Raw genomic sequence first — 20,930 nt, 5'->3', positions numbered from 1 at the left:
AACCTCCTCTCCCCAGTGTGAACTCGCTGGTGTGTTCGCAGGTTGGATGATAGACTGAATCCCTTCCCACACACACAGAGCAGGTGAACGGTCTCTCCCCAGTGTGGGTGTGTTGGGCTGTCCGCAGATACTTTACACTTTCAAGAAGTGAAACAGGCGCTTCACTGCAGACAGGTTACCATGGCAACACTGATAGGACATTCCACTGAATCGACTGGTTGAAAACTGTAATCAGATCAGGTGAAACAACAGAGTCTGCCGTTATTAACCACAATATAAGCTTAAACCAGAGTGAGTAATACATTAGATTATAACGTGTGATGAAAGGTTCTGACGGAAGTTCAGTGACCTGAACCGTTAACTCTGTTTCTCTCCACAGACGCTGCCTGACCTGCTGAGGATTTCCAGCATTTTCTCTCTTTATTTCAGATTTCCAGCATCCGTAGTATTTTGCTTTTGTAATTGGATGGATCTTTCAGAGAGCCGCACAGGCATGATGGGCCGAATGGCCTCCTTCTGTGCTGTATCATTCTAGGATTCTGTGAAGTGTCAGTTAATGCAATTTAAGAAGCATCAAAGGGTTTGTGTAAGCATTTAACTGAGTATCGAGCCAACATGTCCAGGTTATGTATACTGGGCCTGTTCACACTGGAAAGAGGTCGAGAGGTGATAGGATTGTGTTTTTAAGATTCTAAAGGGACTGGATAATGTAGAGTACAACAAGTTATTTCACCCTGTCCAGAACAGTAGAACCAGAGGACACGGTCTGCGCTTGAAGGGGGTAAATTCAAATCCTATCTGTGGAAACAATATTTCAGTGAGTGAGTGGTCAATCTCTGGGACAGGCTCCCAAGGGAGATGGTAGAAGCAGTTAGTGTTGATTCATTCATTAGACCGATTTCATTCCTAGAATAAGATTTGGGGACACAGTGTGTGAGTAATTTGAGACATGACGTGTGGTCAGTGTAGAATGCTCGGGAGGAAGAGGTGACTTTGGTCTGATGGCTCCTAAAGCTCTCCACCACTGGGGTTTTCCTCACCTCATGTCTGGGTCTGTTGTAGACTCATTGATAGAGATTGATCGCTGTGATTAGTCAACAACTCCATTATCATTGTACCATGGGACTCCCAGGATGGTAGAAGGCCAATTAGATCAGAACTGAAATAATCCAGAGTAAGAAAGGAGAAACAGACCAAAAATGGAGCAGTCAGTAACAGGACATCAATTAGTCTCCTCTTATCATGGAGTCAGCACAGACTCGACACAAAGTGTGTTTGAAACAAATCTGATTTATTTGACATTTATCCAGAATATTAATCTCCAGCCCAGTTATAGGGTTATAAACATCAGCAGAAATAAACACCAACTGTCAGAATCATCCTGGTTCAGTCCTGGATGTGATTAACAGCAGCAATAACAGCAGAATCCAACCTCTGCACTCAGTCGTGAACTCGCTGGTGTCTCAGTAAGGAGGATGACTGGGTGAATCCCTTCCCACACACGGAGCAGGTGAACAGCCTCTCCCCGGTGTGAACTCGCTGGTGTGTCAGCAGGTTGGATGAATCAGTGAATCCCTTCCCACACATGGAGCAGGTGAATGGCCACTCCCCAGTGTGAACAGGTTGGTGTGCCAGCAGGTTGTAGGAATCCGTGAATCCCTTCCCGCACGTGGAGCAGGTGAACGGTCTCTCTCCAGTGTGAACTCGCCGGTGTGTCAGCAGGTAGGATGCATCAGTAAATCTTTTCCCACATACGGAGCAGGTGAACGGCCTCTCCCCAGTGTGAGTGCATTGGTGTTTCAGCAGACCACTTGTGCTTTTAAAGTTCTTCTCACAGTCAGAACATTCAAAAGGTCTCTCATCAGTGTGAACATGTCGGTGTTCGGTGAGGTGGGATGACTGAGTGAATCCCTTCCCACACACAGAGCAGGTGAACTGTCTCTCCCCAGTGTGAACTCGCTGGTGTGTCAGAAGGTTGGATAAATCAGTGAATCCCTTCCCGCATTCAGTGCAGATGAACGGCCTCTCCCCAGTGTGAAATCGCTGGTGTCTCAACAGGTGGGATGATCAGGTGAATCCCTTCCCACACACGGAGCAGATGAACGGCCTCTCCCCAGTGTGAGTGTGTTGGTGTTTCAGCAGGTGCTGTTTGCTTTTAAAGCTCTTCTCACAGTCAGAACATTGAAATGGTCTCTTATCAGAGTGAACAAGTTGGTGTGTCAGAAGGTGGGACGAACAAGTGAATCCCTTCCCACACAGGGAGCAGGTGAATGGCCTCTCCCCAGTGTGGGTGCGTAGGTGTATCAGTAAATCCTTTTTACTTCTAAAGCACTTCTCACAGTCAGAACAAGTAAAAGGTTTGATGTCAGAGTGAACAAGTTGATGTGTCAGAAGGTGGGATGACTGAGTGAATCCCTTCCCACACATGCAGCAGGTGAACGGCCTCTCCCCAGTGTGAACTCGTTGGTGTGTCAACAGATCCTTTGTGCTTTTAAAGCTTTTCTCACAGTCAGAACATTTAAAAGGTTTCTTATCAGTGTGAACTCGCTGGTGTGTCACGAGGGTTGATAAAGCAGTAAATCCCTTCCCACATTCAATGCAGGTGAACGGTCGCTCTCCTGTATGAACTCGCTGGTGTGTATAGAGGATGGATGATTGAGTGAATCCCTTCCCACACACGGTGCAGGTAAACGGCCTCGCCCCAGTGTAACTGTGTCGATGAGTTTCCAGCTCAGATGGGTAATTGAATCCCTTCCCACAGTCCCCACATTTCCACAGTTTCTCCATGGTGTGGGTGTCCTTGTGTCTCTCCAGGTTAAGAACATAAGAACATAAGAAATAGGAGCAGGAGTAGGCCAATCGGCCCCTCGAGCCTGCTCCACCATTCAATGAGATCATGGCTGATCTGATCCTAACCTCAAATCTTCTATCACTCTCCATCCCACCCGAACCCATGTGATCTCCCGGGAGAGGCGAAAAACCAGATAAAAAACCCAATGGCCAATTTGGGAGAAAAAATCTGGGAAATTCCTCTCTGACCCATCTGGGCGATCGAAACTCTTCCAGGAGATCACTCTGTCCCTATATTTTCTACAGTGCTTACCTTCTGTAAAGGCGATCTCCACTCCAGCCAGGAACAGGAATAAAACCATCTCCTGAAATCTAACACAGAATTAGAACACAAGAAGTAGGAACAGAACCAGGCTACCCGGCCCCTGGGCCCGCTCCACTACCCACAGGGCCATGACCATTCTGAACCTAGACTCATGTCCAATTTCCTGCCTGCTCCCCGTAACCCTTAATTCCCTTTACTTCTAGGAAACTATCTATTTCTGTTTTAAATTTATTTAATGATGTAGCTTCTACAGCTTTCTGGGGCAGCAAATTCCACAAACCTACCACCCTCTGAGTGAAGAAGTTTCTCCTCATCTCAGTTTTGAAAGAGCAGCCCCTTATTTTAATATTATTCCCCCTAGTTCTAGTTTCACCCATCATTGGGAACATCCTCACCGCATCCACCCGATCATATGTTTCAATAAGATCACCTCTCATTCTTCTGAACTCCAATGAGTAGAGCCCCAATCTACTCAACCTCTCCTCATATGACCACCCCCTCATTCCTGGGATTAACCAAGTGAACCTTCTTTGTACTGACTCGAGAGCAAGTATGTCTTTTCTTAAGTATGGACACCAAAACTGTATGCAGTATTCCAGGTGCGGTCTCACCAATACCTTGTACAACTGCAGCAATACCTCCCTGTTTTTATATTCTATCCCCCTAGCAATAAAAGCCAACATTCCATTGGCCTTCTTGATCACTTGCTGCACCTGCATACTTACTTTTTGAGTTTCGTGCACCAGGACCCCCAGATCCCTTTGTACTACAGTACTTTCCAGTTTCTTGCCATTAAGATAATAACTTGCTCTATGATTTTTCCTGCCAAAGTGCATAACCTCACACTTTCCAGTATTGTATTCCATTTGCCAAATCTCTGCCCACTTACTTAGCCTGTCTATGTCGCTTTGCAGGTTTTTTATGTCCTCCTCACTCAATACTTTCCCTCCCATCTTTGTATCATCTGCAAACTTTGATATGTTACACTCGGTCCCCTCCTCCAAATCGTTAATATAGATTGTAAAGAGTTGGGGACCCAGCACTGACCCCTGCGGAACACCACTAGTTACTGATTGCCAGTCTGAGAATGAACCATTTATCCCAACTCTCTGCTTTCTGTTAGAGAGCCAATTCTCCACCCATGCCAGAATATTACCCCCAATCCCGTGATTTTTTATCTTGAGCAATAATCTTTTGTGTGGCACCTTGTCAAATGCGTTTTCGAAGTCTAAATACACTACGTCCACTGGTTCTCCTTTATCCACCCTGGATGTTACTTCCTCAAAGAACTCAAGCAAATTTGTCAAACATGACTTCCCCTTCATGAAACCATGCTGAGTTTGTCCTATTAAATTATGTTTATCCAAATGTCCCATTACTGTCTCCTTAATAATGGACTCTAACATTTTACCAACCACAGATGTTATAGTTTCCAGCCTTCTGCCTACTACACTTTTTAAATAAGGGTGTTACATTAGCAGTTTTCCAATCAGTTGGACGATCAGTTGAAGCCTCGTCCACACACAACACGTGTATGGTTTCTCCCCGCTGTGAATGGTGCGATGTTTTTTCAGGCTGTGTAACAGGTTAAAGCTCTTTCCACAGTCAGTGCACTGGTACACTATCACTCGGGTGTGAGAGTCTCGGTGCATTTCCAGTCACACTGATGTTTGAAATCTTTTCCCACAGACAGAACAGACAAACATTTCTCCTTCCATATTCAAAGGCCGATGATATTCAGGTCCTGATGAATGGAGTGACTCTGTCAGATCTCGATGTGATGTTTGGTTTGAGTTTGCGGTGTGTAAATGCTGCCCTTCTCAAAGCTTGTAAAAGGAGTTTACAAAAGCCATCACTGTGAGTCCAGGATAGAAATTAACAAGATTCTCTCCTCCTGGTTCCTGGCCAAGGGGGCCGTGCATGTGCCCTGCTGCCCCCTGAGCCTCTCAAGATGGCGGCCGTTACCCCGGGCCTGTCACCAGGAGAAAGCCCCGCAGCTGCCGCCCCGCTCGGGGCAAACGCCCGGCCCGGAGGCTCTTGTTCGGGATCTGAGGCCCACACCGGGTGTTTATAAAGCCTCCCCGCCGGTTTTATTGCTCCTCTGCGCTCCGCCGCCTGCTCCCCGCTCCGGAATCTTCTCTCTGCCTTCCGCCACCAACACCCGACTGGCAGCACTGCGCACGCGCAGGACCCACCCCACACCGAGCCCTCCCCGCGCCTGCACACACCAGCCCCCTGCAGCATTGATAGGGCTTATTCTAGCGCGCGGAGTGTTCTGGGTAATATTCGCCGCCATTTTAGCCAAAGAATGTGGAGGAAAAGTGAGTGGAGTAGGGAATAGGAGGAGGAGGAGCCGTGTGGCACAGAGCTCAAGAATCTACTAAACGGAGTGGCTTGCTAAACAGAGTGGTAAGGGGAATTTGGGAGAATGGGAGTTGGATGCTGAGGGGGAAGGAGGTGCTCACTCATTTAAACTGAGGAGCAACAGTAAATAATAAATAATCGCACCGGAGGACACAGAAAAAAGTGATGTTATAATCAACACACAGCAGAGCAAATTAACATAAGTATATCGGTAAGAATATCGATATCCCTTTGTGTGTTTAGTCTCTTTAATGGTTAGTGTTAAGCTTGACTTAGTAAGGATTTATTAGTGCAAGTAAATGTAAGTCAAAGGAAAATGAGGTAAGTGATTAAATTCTAACTGCTTTTAAAGACGCTCATAACTGATAAATAGCGAAGTAATTAATCACAGTTCAAGAAGTAAACTACAGATAACAAAAAATAAATTCATTCATTCATTAATAAAGACCAGGCAGTGTGTGGGGATTGTAGTATGTGGGAGTTTGTGAACAACGAGACTGTCCCAGACTGCCACATCTGCAGCAAATGTCTCTGCCTCATGACACTCCAGCTCAGAGTCAGTGACCTGGAGTCCGAGCTAGAGACACTCCGACATATAAGGGAGGAGCAGGAATTACTGGATAATTCACTCGAGTACAGTCACACACCAGAAGAAAGCACAGGTGCAGGAAGGGGAGAGTGTGACTGTCAGTCAGCCGGGTAAGGGGAATGTAGGAGAAGTAGTGAAGGAAGTCCAGCAGACACTGCTCCTGTCCAACAAGTACAAAGTACTCAATACCTGTGAGGATAAGGAGAAAGACTGGGAAGGACAGCTAGAATGCTGCCCAAGGCACCGTGGAACAGGAGGCTGTCCAGGGGGTGGAGAAGCAGAGTGGAAACATTGTCGTTTAGGGGATTCTATAATTAGAAGGATAGATAGTAGTCTTTACAGTCAGGATTGAGAGTCCCAGAGGGTGTGTTGCTTTTCTGTTGTCAGGTAAGGGATATCTCAAAATGGCTGGAAATGAATCTGGACACCAAATCCAGGGACCACTTACATTGTGACACCAAATCCAGGGACCCACGTTAAAAGATTTCATGCACAGGCATCTACCACCCTTTAAAATGAAGTTCGTGACCTGGAATGTCAGGACCATCATGGATCCCAACAGTTGCCCGGGAGCTCAGACGTTTTGACATTGACATCGCCGCCCTAAGTGAGACCCGGTGGGCAGGGGAAGGCCAGCTCAAGGAGCAAGGCGGTTGTAGTGTATGTGCCTTTAAGAGCCCTGATGCACTATCAATTACTCAAAAGACTGAGGTTAAGCGAGTAACTAACAGGCTTTTATTAACAAGAGAATGAAGGTGTGCCTCGAGTGGTCGACCAGCCCAGAATACAGAGGGACTGTGGAGCAGTCACCTTTATACCTGGACTCGTGGGAGGAGTCAGCCGAGGCATGTACAGACATGTACACAGTGGAATACAAACACCCACACAGGCAGGTATAACAGTGGTTTACCACATTCACCCCTTGTTTAAAAATGAGTCCAGTGGGGTGAAGTGTATTAAAAGTTTGTGTATTGGAGTCTCTCCGGAGGTCTTGTCTGCCGCTGTGATCGATGTGGCAACGGCAGGGGTAGTGAAGCTTCCGGCGTCGAGTCCCGCGTAGGCTGGGGCTCTGGTGTGTAGTCCTCGTGGGTGTCGAGCGGGTCGCGGGGCCCAGGTGTGCCGTCTGCTGGGGTTGGATATTGGATCGTGGGGGGGGGTGGTAGTGGGTAGTGGGTTACTGTGGCCCCCGAGGGTGCGAGGTCTCGTATGGAGACTGTATCCCCCCGCCCGTCCGGGTACGCAATTTAAGCATACTGGGGGTTGGCATGGAGGAGGTCGACCCTCTCGACCAGGGGGTCCATTTTATGGGTCCTCACGTGTCTTCTCAGTAGGACTGGCCCTGGGGACATCAGCCATGGTGGTAGCGATGTCCCCGATGTGGACTTCCTTGGGAAGACAAACATTTTCTCATGAGGGGTGGAGTTAGTGGCAGTGCAGAGCAGTGACCGAATAGAGTGGAGCGCATCGGGGAGCACATCCTGCCAGCGGGAGGTCGGAAGGCCCCTAGACTTTAAGGCTAGCAGGGCGGCCTTCCAAACTGTCGTATTCTCTCTTTCCACCTGTCCGTTCCCCCGGGGGTTGTAACTGGTGGTCCTGCTTGTGGCAATACCCCGAGCGAGCAGGTACTGGTGGAGTTCGTCGCTCATAAACGATGAGCCCCGGTCGCTATGGATATAGCTGGGGAAACCGAACAGGGTGAAGAGGTCGTTCAGACATTTAATGACCATGGCACTGGTCATGTCCGGGCAGGGGATGGCGAACGGGAAACGGGAGTACTCATCAATAATGTTGAGGAAGTACACATTGCGGTCGGAGGAGGGGAGAGGCCCTTTAAAATCAACGCTCAGGCGCTCGAAGGGGCGAGTGGCTTTTATCAGGTGAGCCCTGTCTGGTCTATAAAAGTGCGGTTTGCACTCAGCGCAGACTTGGCAGTTCCTGGTCATGGTCCTGACCTCCTCAATGGAGTAAGGCAGGTTGTGGGCCTTGATGAAGTGGAAGAACCTGGTGACCCCCGGGTGGCAGAGGTCATTGTGGAGGGCCCGCAGTCTATCGATCTGCGCGCTGGTGCAGGTGCCACGCGATAGAGCATCCGGGGGTTCATTGAGCTTCCCGGGCCAGTACAAGATCTCATAATTGTAGGTGGAAAGTTCGGTTCTCCACCTCAAGATCTTGTCATTTTTGATTTTGCCCCTCTGCTTGTTGTTAAACATAAAAGCAACTGAACGCTGGTCAGTGAGCAGGGTAAATCGTTTTCCGGCCAGGTAGTGCCTCCAATGACGCACAGCCTCCACAATAGCCTGGGCCTCCTTCTCAACAGCGGAGCGTCTGGTCTCCGGGCCCTGGAGGGTTCGTGAAAAGAAGGCCACGGGTCTCCCCACCTGATTAAGGGTAGCGGCCAGGGCAAAGTCAGAAACGTCGCTTTCCACCTGGAAGGGGATGGATTCGTCCACTGCGTGCATGGTGGCTTTGGCAATGTCTTCCTTGATACGGTGGAAGGCTAAGCGGGCCTCTGCCGTCAAGGGAAAAGAGGTGGACTTGATCAGCGGACGGGCCTTGTCCGCATATTAGGGGACCCACTGGGCGTAATAGGAGAAAAACCCTAGGCACCTCTTCAGGGCCTTGAGGCAGTGGGGCAGTGGGAGTTCCATAAGGGGACGCAACCAGTCGGGGTCAGGACCGATGACTCCGTGTTCCACAACACAGCCAAGGATGGCGAGGCGGGTTGTGCGGAATATGCACTTCTCCTTGTTATACGTCAGGTTCAGGAGTTGGGCGGTGCAGAGGAATTTTTCGAGGTTTGCGTCATGGTCCTGCAAGTCATGGCCGCAGATGGTCACATTGTCCAGATATGGGAAAGTGGCCTGCAACGCATTTGGATCGACCATCCGGTCCATCTCCCTTTGGAAGATGGAGACCCCGTTGGTGACGCCAAAGGGAACCCTAAGGAAGTGATAGAGGCGGCTGTTTGCCTCAAAGGCAGTATACTGGCGGTCCTCAGGGCGGATAGGGAGCTGGTGGTACGCTGATTTCAGGCCAATGGTCGAGAAGACGCGGTACTGCGTGATCTGGTTGACCATATCAGCTATGCGGGCGAGTGTGTAAGCGTCCAGCAGGGTGTAGCGATTTATTGTCTGGCTGTAGTCGATGACCAGGCACTGCTTCTCGTCGGTCTTAACGACCACAACCTGGGCTCGCCAGGGGCTGGTGCTGCCCTCAATAATCCCCTCCTTCAGGAGCTGCTCCACTTCGGTTTTAATGAAAACCCTGTCCCCGGCACTGTATCGCCTGCTCTTTGTGGCGATGGGCTTACAGTCGGGGGTGAGGTTAGCAAACAGTGGGGGGGGGTGACTCTGAGTGTGGAGAGGTTGCACCTGGTGCGCGGCGGGCAGTTTGGAAGCTGCTGGCTGCGGACTGTGAGTGGGGGGAGTGGTCCACCATACGCCATCGTAACACTTTTAAGGTGGCACTGAAAATCTAACCCCAGTAGAACGGCAGTGCAGAGGTGGGGCAGGACCAGAAGTTTAAAATTATCATACACAGTCCCGTCTATTAAGAGTGTCACCACGCAGTAGCCGCCAATGTCTGCCGACTGGGACTCGGAGGCCATAGAAATCCGCTGGTGCGCAGGCAGGACTGGGAGAGAGCAACGCCGCACCGTGTCGGGGTGGATGAAGCTCTCCGTGCTCCCAGAGTCAAAAAGGCAGGTTGTTTCGTGACCATTTACCTTAATGTCCATTGTGGACCGGGCCAGTTGGTGCGGTCTCGCTTGGTCCAGCGTAACGGAGGCCAGCGTAGGGGTCGGTGTGTCGCTGCGGGTATCAGATGAGGCGGTGTTGGGGGCCTGCTGCGTCCCGGCTGGCGTCCAAGATGGCGGCGTCCATGATCCCCATGTGGCTGGAGGCGTCCAAAATGGCTGCTGTTCCGGTGGTTCGCACATGGCTGGGGAGGCCCAAGATGGCGGCCGGCACGGCCCACATGCGGCGCTGCTGGGGTTCGGGGAGGCTTTGGCCCTGCAGACACTGGCGTAGTGTCCCTTCTTCCCGCAGCCCGAGCAGGTCGCATTTTTCGCCGGGCAGCGCGCTCTGGGGTGTTTGGCCTGGCCACAGAAGTAGCATTTCTGGCCTTGGGACACTGCTGCGGTAGTGGGGCCGTTGCTGGGATGTGGCTGGGGTGGCACAGCGCTATGAGGCGGTCCTACCGTGTCCCAGGCTGTCATTCCCCGTGGCGTCCACGGTGCAGAGGAGTAGGCATCCATGCCCCGGTAGGCTGCGTCCAATGATAGTGCGAGTTCAGAGACCTTGTTGAGGTCGAGGTCACTCTGCTCCAACAGTCGCTGTTGGGTGTAATTGGACCTGTGGCCCGCTACAAAAGCGTCCCGGATAAGTTCCTCTGTGTACACGGCGGCCTTTACATCCTTACAACCACAGGCCCGGCCAAGCACAGACAGTGCCTGAAGGTATTCCTCGGTCGATTCCCCAGGTTGTTGTTTACGACTCCCCAGGAGGTGCCTGGCATACACCTCGTTCACTGGGTGCGTGTACTGGTCCTTGAGGAGCTTGAGAGCAGCCGTGTACGAGGTCGCGTCCTGGATGACCGAGTACGCTCGGTGGTTCACTTTGGAGGTCAGGACATCCAGTTTGTCCTCATCCGATTTGACCGTTGCAGCGGAGGCGATCAGGAATCTTTCAAAGCACCTAAGCCAGTGAGCAAACTTGGTGGATGCGTCCGCCTCCCGATGGTCTAAGTCCAGGCATGCTGGTGTGAGGATCTTCTCCATTATAAAAAAATCTTGTTAATAAAATTGATGCACTATCAATTACTCAAAAGACTGAGGTTAAGCGAGTAACTAACAGGCTTTTATTAACAAGAGAATGAAGGTGTGCCTCGAGTGGTCGACCAGTCCAGAATACAGAGGGACTGTGGAGCAGTCACCTTTATACCTGGACTCATGGGAGGAGTCAGCCGAGGCATGTACAGACATGTACACAGTGGAATACAAACACCCACACAGGCAGGTATAACAGTGGTTTACCACAAGCCCCCTGTGTACTGTAATGCCGGTAATGACCACTCGGGCTATATAAGCCTGTATATTGTGTTGTATCAGTTAGTTCCCCTCCAGACTTTGTTCAGTAAACACCTGTGAAACTAACTCCTGTCTTCAGTGTCTCTATTAACACACAGATACAACAGTGGCGATGAATTGGAAACGGACTTACCTGCAATTCGGCAACACCTCAAGGACATCGATTTCTCTGGCGTCCAAAGTCGAAGAAAATCAAGAAAAAGAAAAAGCTGTGGTTTCACCAGCTAGCCAAGCTGGTGGCAGGTACTGCAATAATCCTTCCTGGGCGTCGGGCTGGGGCTCCAGCGGCTGGCTCTGCAGCTAGGCCGAGCAGTGAAGGCGGAGGCAAGCAGTAACAGACGGGGAGGGAGCACTCGGGAGATGGCCGGCGCTGCAAGCAGGTCGGCGTTCAGACCTAGCAGAGAGAGTCTGGTGGGAACGAGTCTCCGCTGTAAATAAATAAAAAGAAGGGAAACCCGCGGGAAACAGCGTTGTCATCGGCAGCAGCGGCGGGGAAGCACGGGAAGCACCATTTTTTTTTCTAGGATGCCTAAGTCTGGCAATATTGATGCTTTTGATAACGAGATAGAGGATTGGACCACATATGTGGAAAGAGTGGAGATATATTGCACCGCAAATGGAATAGAAAATGAAAAAAAAGCGTCAGTACTTCTAAATCTAATGGGCGCAAAGACATACGGGCTGTTACGAAACTTAATCACCCCAGCCAAACCAAAGGACAAGAATTTTAAAGAAATTGTTGATACCCTACAGGAGCACTTAAACTCAACACCGTTGCTGATAGCGGAACGATTCAAATTCTTCAAGAGGAATCAACACAAGAATGAAAGTAACGCTGATTACCTCACCGAATTAAGAAAGCTATCAAAGCACTGCCAATTCGGGGCAGGACTGGCAGATTATCTTCGAGACAAATTTGTCTGCAGTCTCCTAAGTGAAGGAACACAGAAAAGGCTGCTTTCTGAAAAAGATTTAACACTGGACAAGGCTTTAAGTATGGCTGTATCATACGAAGCAGCCACAAGAGGAGCTGCAGAGATACAACAAAAGACACAGGACTTCGGCACCCATGAAATGACACAGGGTTTCGAGAGATGTTATCGCTGCGGCAGATCCACCCATGACCAGAGGGACTGCTGGTTCAAGGACAAAGCATGCAGGCAATGCGGAAAGTTTGGACACATTGCACGGGTATGCCGATCTGGACAAAAAAAATCCACGGACAGGAAAAAAAAAATCAATAAAGAAAAGTACAGAAAGGTACAAATGATGACGGACAGTAGCTCCGAAGACCAAAAGAGCGAAAGCGACTCCGAAAACAAGAGACTAAGCTGTCTCAAATTACATAATGTAATTGCCAAAGAGGATTACCAGACCATTTGGGTTACCCTCACAATAGCAGGGTCCCCAGTTAAAATGGAGCTAGATACAGGATCAGCTCTGACCGTCATAAATTGACGGGATTACGAGCGGCTATTTCCGCATATACCGTTAAAAGACACATCCATTATCTTGAAAACATATACGGGGCAGAAAGTATACCCCAAAGGAAAAATAAGGGTGCCTGTTGTATACAACGGCAAGGAAATACAAAAGTTGTATTTATACATTCTACAAGATGGTGGTCCACCGCTGTTGGGACGTTAATGGATCAGGAAAATACGTTTAGACTGGCACTCCATTCAGGCACTGGCGGTGACCAGTAAGGAAAAAAACGATGATGACGTCATACCTGAATGATTAAAAGACATCTTGGCCAACGCCAAAGAAGTGTTTCAAGAGAAACTAGGAACCTTGAAAGGCATCACCGCCTCAATAAAAGTGGAAGATGTGGCAATTCCCAAGTTTTTTAAGGCAAGACCGGTGCCATATGCAATTCGTCCAGCAGTCGAGGCAGAGCTGGAGAATTTGGAAAAGGCAGGCGTATTATCCAAAATAGATTGGAGCGAGTGGGCAACACCCATCATCCCAGTCATGAAGAAAGCGTTGAATAATGATAAATCTGAAGAACAGAGAAAAATTTGCATCTGTGGAGACTTCAAGGTGACTGTAAACTCGGTCCTTCACACGGTACAGTATCCTCTTCCGAGGATAGAAGATATTTTCGCCTCACTATCCGGAGGGAAACGTTTCACCAAAATTGAATTGGCACAGGCATATCTACAGATGGAGGTTGAAGAGGCCTCTAAAAAGTATCTCACGATAAATACACACAAAGGTCTGTACCAGTACAATCGACTGGTTTTCGGAGTAGCATCCGCTCCAGCTATCTGGCAAAGAGCTATGGAGCAAGTCCTCCAAGGGATTCCGGGGACTCAATGCTACCTAGATGACATCCTTGTAACAGGAGAAAACGACAACGAGCACCTTGCCAATTTGGAGCAGGTGCTCACTAGGCTGAGAGAACGGGGCCTACGAGCAAATCGCCCCAAGTGCGAATTTTTCCAGAATCAAATATCATATTGTGGCCACATAATTAATATGGAAGGGTTGCATAAATCACCTGAAAAAATTGAAGCGGTCATAAAAGCCCCAGCACCTGAAAATGTTTCACAATTAAGGTCGTTCCTGGGATTAATAAATTACTATCATAAATTTTTACCGAACTTATCAACTCTTCCACACCCTCTTAATGAACTGCTACAAACAGGAGTAATTTGGAAATGGAGCGAAGACTGTAAACGTGCCTTCCATAAAAGCAAAGACTTAATCACATCCAAAGAAGTTTTGGCTCATTACAACCCATCACTGCCAATCAGACTGGCGTGTGATGCATCCCCTTACGGCGTAGGAGCAGTATTATCGCATAAATTCCCTGATGGCTCAGAACGGCCGATAGCTTTTGCGCCACGCTCATTGAACTCAGCTGAGCGTAACTATGCCCAAATCGACAGGGAAGCGCTCAGCCTGGTATGGGGAGTGAAGAAATTCAACCATTACCTACACGGACAAAAATTTACCTTGTTGACTGACCATCAACCCCTCATCTCCATATTCAATCCTAAAAAGGGTGTTCCCATTATGACAGCGCAAAGGCTACAGAGGTGGTCCCTTTTTCTAGGGGCACACCAATATAACATAGAATACAAATGATCAAAACAGCATGGGAATGCTGACGGTTTATCGCGCCTACTGTTGCCAATGGTAGAAGAAGCACCTACCGTAGACCTAATGGAGATTTTCCACTCTACCATAGTCGAATGTCTACCAGTAACAAATTCTGCCATTGAAAGGGAAACTAGAAATGACCTGACTCTCTCACGAGTCTACGATTTAACAGTGAAGGGATGGCCAGCACATGGTGAACCACTGTTGCCAGCATTCTCGCAAAGAAGAGAACAGCTGTCAGTGTGCCGAGGAACCTTGATGTGTGGATCTAGAGTGGTGATTCCACCCAAACTCCAGGATAAAGTTCTAAAGGAGCTTCGCGAGGGGCATCTGGGTGGAGTGAAAATGAAGAACCTAGCCAGGGCGTTTGTATGGTGGCCAGGTATCGATGGAGACATCGAAGAAATGACCAAGAGCTGGCTAGGATGCCAGAAGGTCCAAAACGCTCCACCACAAGCCCCTCTACATCCATGGGAGTGGCCCTCATCTCCCTGGCAAAGGGTACACATCGACTTTGCTGGTCCATTTATGGACTCAATGTTCTTAATCACGGTTGATGCACACTCCAAGTGGCCGGAGGTAATAAAGGTGTCCTCCACCACCACGGAAAAAACCATCACAGTATTAAGGACCATATTTGCCAGGAATGGGCTGCCTGAACAGATCTGTTCTGATAATGGACCGCAATTTGTGTCCGAAGAATTCAGGAAGTTCTTAAAAAACAATGGGGTTAAGCACTACACGTCCGCCCCATACCATCCCGCCACCAATGGATTGGCTGAAAGGTTTGTCCAGACCTTCAAGAAGGCCATAAAGGCCATGGGTAATAAAGACATAAAACTTCAGCACAAGGTGGATAACTTCTTGTTTGCATACAGGAATGCAACACATATGGTTACAAACCAAACTCCCGCCATGATGTTCTTCAATAGAAGCCTAAGATGCCGGCTGGATTTGATCAAGCCAAACATCAGAAGGGACGTGGAGAACCGGCAATTTCAAGGCATGAATGAAAGGCCAACTAGAACCTTCCAGATAGGTCAACAAGTTTTGGCCCGGGACTACCGTACTGAGAAATGGCAGCCTGGAACTATCTGCACATGACTAGGACCGCTGATGTATACCGTGGACATCGGAGAAAGCATAATAAGGCGCCATGCTGACCAAATCATAGAGTTGTGGTGTTGCCACATTGGGGAAACACTGTGTGTATGTAGATAAACCTGTATAATCCCCTTTTAACTGCTGTATTCCCCTCCACCCGCAAGACAGTTGCAAGCTGAGAGGAATAAGGCATGTTCAGACTTGCCTGCTGCTGGGAGAAGGAAAACCAATCAGGTTCCAGCAGGTGACCAATCCGTGAGTCATCACAGGTTCGCTGGCTTTACGAATTGAGTACTGTATTGTGAGAGTTGGAGTAAAGACCTATTTCTTGTAGCTCGCTGTGTTGCCTATTTTTTTACGCGGGAGACCGTAGTCCCCCACATTGGTGACCCCGAATGTCGGCGGTCGAAGCCCCCGACTCACGCAGCCCTACAGAGGCCAGCAACGACCCGACAGCAACCAGCAGCAGCCCGATGTCGGCCGGCGCCATGTCCTTGAAGCTCCCCACCTTCTGGGAACACCAAGCACCAGCTTGGTTCGCGCACACGGAGGCCCAATTCACCCTTCACAGGGTTCAAGACGATGAAGAAAGGTACCTCCACGTAGTCTCAGCACTAGCAAGCTCCACCGCCGCCGAAGTTCTCGACCTGCTGGGGAACCCACCACAGATCAGCAAGTACTCAACCATTAAGGGCCGCTTGCTGCAGCCTTACTGCCTGTCTGGGGAGGAGAGGGCCCGTAGGCTTCTTTCACTACCAGGCCTCGGCGACTCTACCCCGACCCAGTTGATGAGCCGGATGCTTGCGCTCCTGGGCTCCGAACCGCAGTGCTTCTTGTTTCGGGCCCTTTTCCTCAGCCTGCTTCCTCAGCAGGTACAGACTGCCCTCGCGGGGTCCCCAATCATGGACTGCGTACAACTGGCAGCCGCCGTGGACAAAGTCTTTGCCGTCGCCCAACTCGGCTGTGCAGCCGCGAGGCTCCCCGACACCACCGAGCGCGCGCCGCCATGCCAGGCCGCAGAACTATGCTACTACCACGCGCGTTTCGGCCACAAGGCCCAACGCTGCAGAGCACCGTGCTCTTTCGATCAAACCAAGATGGCCGCTCGGCCCAATGCGCCAGCCCCGCGCCGCCATCTAGGCCCACTCGACCGCACCCCCGCTGCCACGATGGCCATCGGCACCGCAGGTAAACTGCTGTACATAACCGACACCCTTTCAGGGCGCAGATTCCTTTGCGACACCGGATCCCAATGCAGCATAATTCCTGCCTCCCAGCTCGACATCCAGGCAGGCTGCAGCGGCCCACCCCTCGTGGTGGCAAATGGCGCAGCCATCGCTACTTTCGGAAAGCGACGGGCCGAGGTTTGTTTCAACGGCCAGCGATTTACGTGGGATTTCGTGACGGCCTCGGTGGCACATCCCTTGCTGGGCGACAATTTTCTTTGCGCCCACGGACTCCTGGTCGACGTCCGCGACAGGCGCCTGATCGACGTAGCAACTTTCGCTTCACTGGCCTGCCAGCAGAGCAACAGCCCGGCCCTCATCGGGTCCTGCTCCGCCCCGGCGCATGACGACTATGCCCGCCTACTCGCAGATTTCCCGAGGCTCACACAACCGACCTTCTCAGCCGCGGCAGTCAAGCATGGTGTCGAGCACCACATCGCCACTACGGAACCACCAGTGTTCACCCGAGCCAGACGCCTGGACCCAGCCAAGCTGGCGGTGGCCAAGGAAGAATTCGCCACGATGGAGAAACTGGGCATCATCCGCCACTCGAACAGCCCCTGGTCGTCCCCCCTCCACATTGTGCCCAAGCCGGGCGGTGGCTGGCGCCCCTGTGGCAACTACAGATGGCTCAACGATGCCACCACGCCCGATAGATACCCCATTCCGCACATCCAAGACTTCTCGGCACACCTAGCAGGAAAGTCGGTCTTTTCCAAGGTCGACCTGATTTGCGGCTACCATCAGGTCCCCGTCCACCATGCAGACGTCCAGAAGACGGCGGTCATCACCCCCTTCGGACTGTTCGAGTTCCTGCGCATGCCCTTCGGGCTCAAGAATGCCGCACAGGCCTTCCAACGGCTCATGGACTCCGTCCTACGGGACCTGAGCTTCCTGTTCGTCTATCTGGATGATATCCTCATGGCTAGTACCAGCAAGGCCGAGCACATCGCGCATTTGCGCTCTCTTTTCCAGCGCCTCAGCCAACATGGGCTAATCGTCAACCCGGCCAAATGCCAGTTCGGAGCAGCCCAAATTGACTTTCTCGGCCACAGAATCTCGCCAAGGGGAGCCATTCCCCTACCTTCCAAGGTGCAGGCGGTGGCGGACTTTCCCCAGCCCACCTCGGTCAAGGCGCTGCAGGAATTTTTGGGGATGGTCAATTTCTATCACCGTTTTGTGCCCAAGGCCGCCTCACTCATGCGCCCCCTTTACGAAGCCACCAGGGGCAAAACGGGCAAAGAGCAACTCACCTGGTCCAGCGAGATGGCGACAGCCTTCCACCAGACCAAAAGCACCTTGGCCAACGCCACACTACTGGCCCACCCCATCCCGGGCGCCAAGACCGCCCTCACCACGCATGCCTCGGATTACGCGGTTGGCACCGTCGAGCAACAGTGGGTCGAAGGCGCGTGGCAGCCACTGGCATTTTTCAGCCAACAGCTGCGCAAGAACGAGCAGGCCTACAGCACATTCGACAGAGAGCTCCTGGCCCTGTTCCTGGCAATCCGGCACTTCCGTTTCCTTCTGGAAGGCCGGCCGTTCACTGCATTTGTGGACCACAAGCCGCTCACTTTCGCCATGGCCAAAGTAACCGAACCCTGGTCCGCGCTCCAACAGCGCCAACTCAACTTCATCTCGGAGTTCACCACGGACATCCGCCATGTCGCCGGCAAGGACAATTTGGTGGCCGACTGCCTCTCAAGACCCTCGCTCCATGCAGTGCACCTGGGCGTCGACTACACCAGCATGGCGGGAGACCAGGCCGTCGACGCGGAGATCCAGGCCCTCGACGTCAACCACCAGCCTCACTCTGGCCGACATCCACTTCCACGCAGCAGGCACAACCCTCCTGTGCGACGTTTCAGTCCCCTCGCCTAGGCCGGTCGTCCCATCCACCTGGCGCAAGCGAGTTATTGACATCATCCATGGCCTCTCACATCCAGGGATGCGTGCGTCTCAGAAACTCATGTCCGCCAAGTTCGTCTGGCCTGGACTCCACAAGGATGTGAGAGATTGGACCAACACATGCTTGGCATGTCAGCGCGCTAAGGTCCAGCAGCACACCAAGGCACCATTGGAGTGTTTCCCGGTGCCTGAGAGGCGTTTCGACCACGTCCACGTCGATCTGGTAGGCCCCTTGCCGCCGTCGCACGGTTTCACACACCTGCTCACGATCGTCGACCGCACCACCAGATGGCCCAAGGCGATTCCCCTCGCCTCCACCACCACGACCGACGTCGCGCGAGCATTCGTCTCGACATGGGTGGCCCGGTTCGGCGTGCCGACTGACATATCCTCGGACAGAAGCCCCCAGTTCACCTCCCACTTGTGGAATGCCATCATCGCCGGCCTCGGCACCAAGTTGCACAGGACAACAGCCTACCACCCACAGGCCAACGGGCTCTGTGAGCGCTTTCATCGTTCCTTGAAAGCCTCCCTCCGCGCCAGCCTGGCTGACACCAGCTGGATCGACAAACTACCCTGGGTCCTCCTGGGATTGCGCACCGCGCCCAAAGAGGACCTCCACGCCTCCACGGCCGAGATGGTCTACGGCCAACCGCTCAGAGTACCAGGCGACTTCCTCCCCCTGACAACGGAGCCGTGGTCGGCCGCCAGACAGCTTTCCCTGCACCAGGACGCGGCCCAGCAATTCCGTCCAGTGACCACTTCGCAACACAGCCTGCAGCCGTCCTACGTGCCTCGGGACTTACGACATGCGGAGTTCGTCTTCGTGCACCGGGATGCGCACAGAGGCCCGCTGCAGGCACCATACACCGGCCCCTTCTCAGTATTGGAGATGGGGGACAAAGCTTTTCTTATTGACGTCGGCGGGAAGCCGGACCTTATTTCAGTAGACAGCCTCAAACCGGCGCACCTGGACCTCAGCTTCCCGTTTCGTCCGGCTCTTCCCCCACAGCGGGGCAGACCTCCCGCGTTGGCGGCGGCCCCACAAGAGGACCAAGGCACGCCAGAACCTTACTTCCCGGCCGCCGCCCCAACTTCGCCGGCAGCCCGTCCAGCCAGCCCACCGGCGGACCAGCCGCCAGACCAGCCGACGAACCAACCGGCCGACCTCCCAGACAGCCCTCCTCACACGCCAGATGGCTACTACAGCCGCTACGGCCGCTTGGTCAAACCTCCGCAGAGACTGACTTTTACAGTTAACGAGGATTCTGGGGGGGCGTATGTGGCGTTGCCACATTGGGGAAATACTGTGTGTATGTAGATAAACCTGTATAATCCCCTTTTAACTGCTGTATTCCCCTCCCCCCGCAAGACAGTTGCAAGCTGAGAGGAATAAGGCATGTTCAGACTTGCCTGCTGCTGGGAGAAGGAAAACCAATCAGGTTCCAGCAGGTGACCAATCCGTGAGTCATCACAGGTTCGCTGGCTTTACGAATTGAGTACTGTATTGTGAGAGTTGGAGTAAAGACCTATTTCTTGTAGCTCGCTGTGTTGCCTATTTCTTTATGCAGGAGACCGTAGTCCCCCACAGAGTCATCCGAAAAGGGACAACCTACACCACAACTCTATACGCCTAATGATGAAGTAGAGATACCCATATCTACCTCCAATCCGGTGATACTGGAACCCGATGAACCTGACACTGGCATTCAAGCCAAATCAGCCTTGCCAAAAGAACCTACTACACCACCAGAAACTACTACACAACCGAGGTGTTATCCGGACCGAGTCAGGAAGCCTCCAGAGAGACTGACTTATAATTAATTACTGCAGCAATGTGTAGATTATTTTTCTTGTAACATGTAATTAATGATTACTTAAAATATTATGTACTGGTTAGCAAAAAGGGGAGGAATTGTAGTGTATGTGCCTTTAAGAGTCCCCTGTGTACTGTAATGCCGGTAATGGCCACTCGGGCTATATAAGCCTGTATATTGTGTTGTATCAGTTAGTTCCCCTCCAGACTTTGTTCAGTAAACACCTGTGAAACCAACTCCTGTCTTCAGTGTCTCTATTAACACACGGATACAACAGTGGTGGCTACACCTTCTTCTGGAAAGGCAAACCTGAAGAAGAACGCCGCCTCCATAAAAAATGAACTAGTTGGGCATCTCAGAGACTCATGACTCTTCAGCTCACCCTAGCCCGGAACCAGTGCGCTACAGTCATCAGTGCGTATGCCCCAACATTGGAAGCCCCAGACGAGACCAAAGAGGAATTCTACTCCAGCCTCGAACAATCCCTGACCTGAGTCCCAACGGGCGACAAGCTGATCCTCCTTGGTGACTTTTACGCCAGAGGTGGAAAGGACACAGACCTCTGGAGAGGTGTGATCGGCAGAGCGTGGGTAGGGAAAGCCAACTCCAATGG

General features: G+C 51.4%; 1 protein-coding gene and 1 pseudogene across 1 annotated transcript in view; one reads left to right on the top strand and one right to left on the bottom strand.

Moving 5' to 3' along the window:
• The window catches only part of LOC147118492 (uncharacterized), a 123,902-nt pseudogene extending 121,115 nt beyond the window's left edge, over window positions 1-2,787 (bottom strand).
• The window catches only part of LOC147118490 (uncharacterized), a 68,145-nt gene that overhangs the window by 10,075 nt on the left and 37,140 nt on the right, over window positions 1-20,930 (top strand). The window lies entirely within an intron of this gene.

This window comes from Somniosus microcephalus, chromosome 4 (genome assembly GCF_052327205.1).
Source record: "Somniosus microcephalus isolate GS21.2 chromosome 4, FLI_Smic_1.0, whole genome shotgun sequence".
Taxonomy (NCBI): Eukaryota; Metazoa; Chordata; class Chondrichthyes; order Squaliformes; family Somniosidae; genus Somniosus; species Somniosus microcephalus.
Note: the sequence above shows the minus strand (reverse complement) of the source record. Positions and strands in the feature narration are given on the sequence as shown.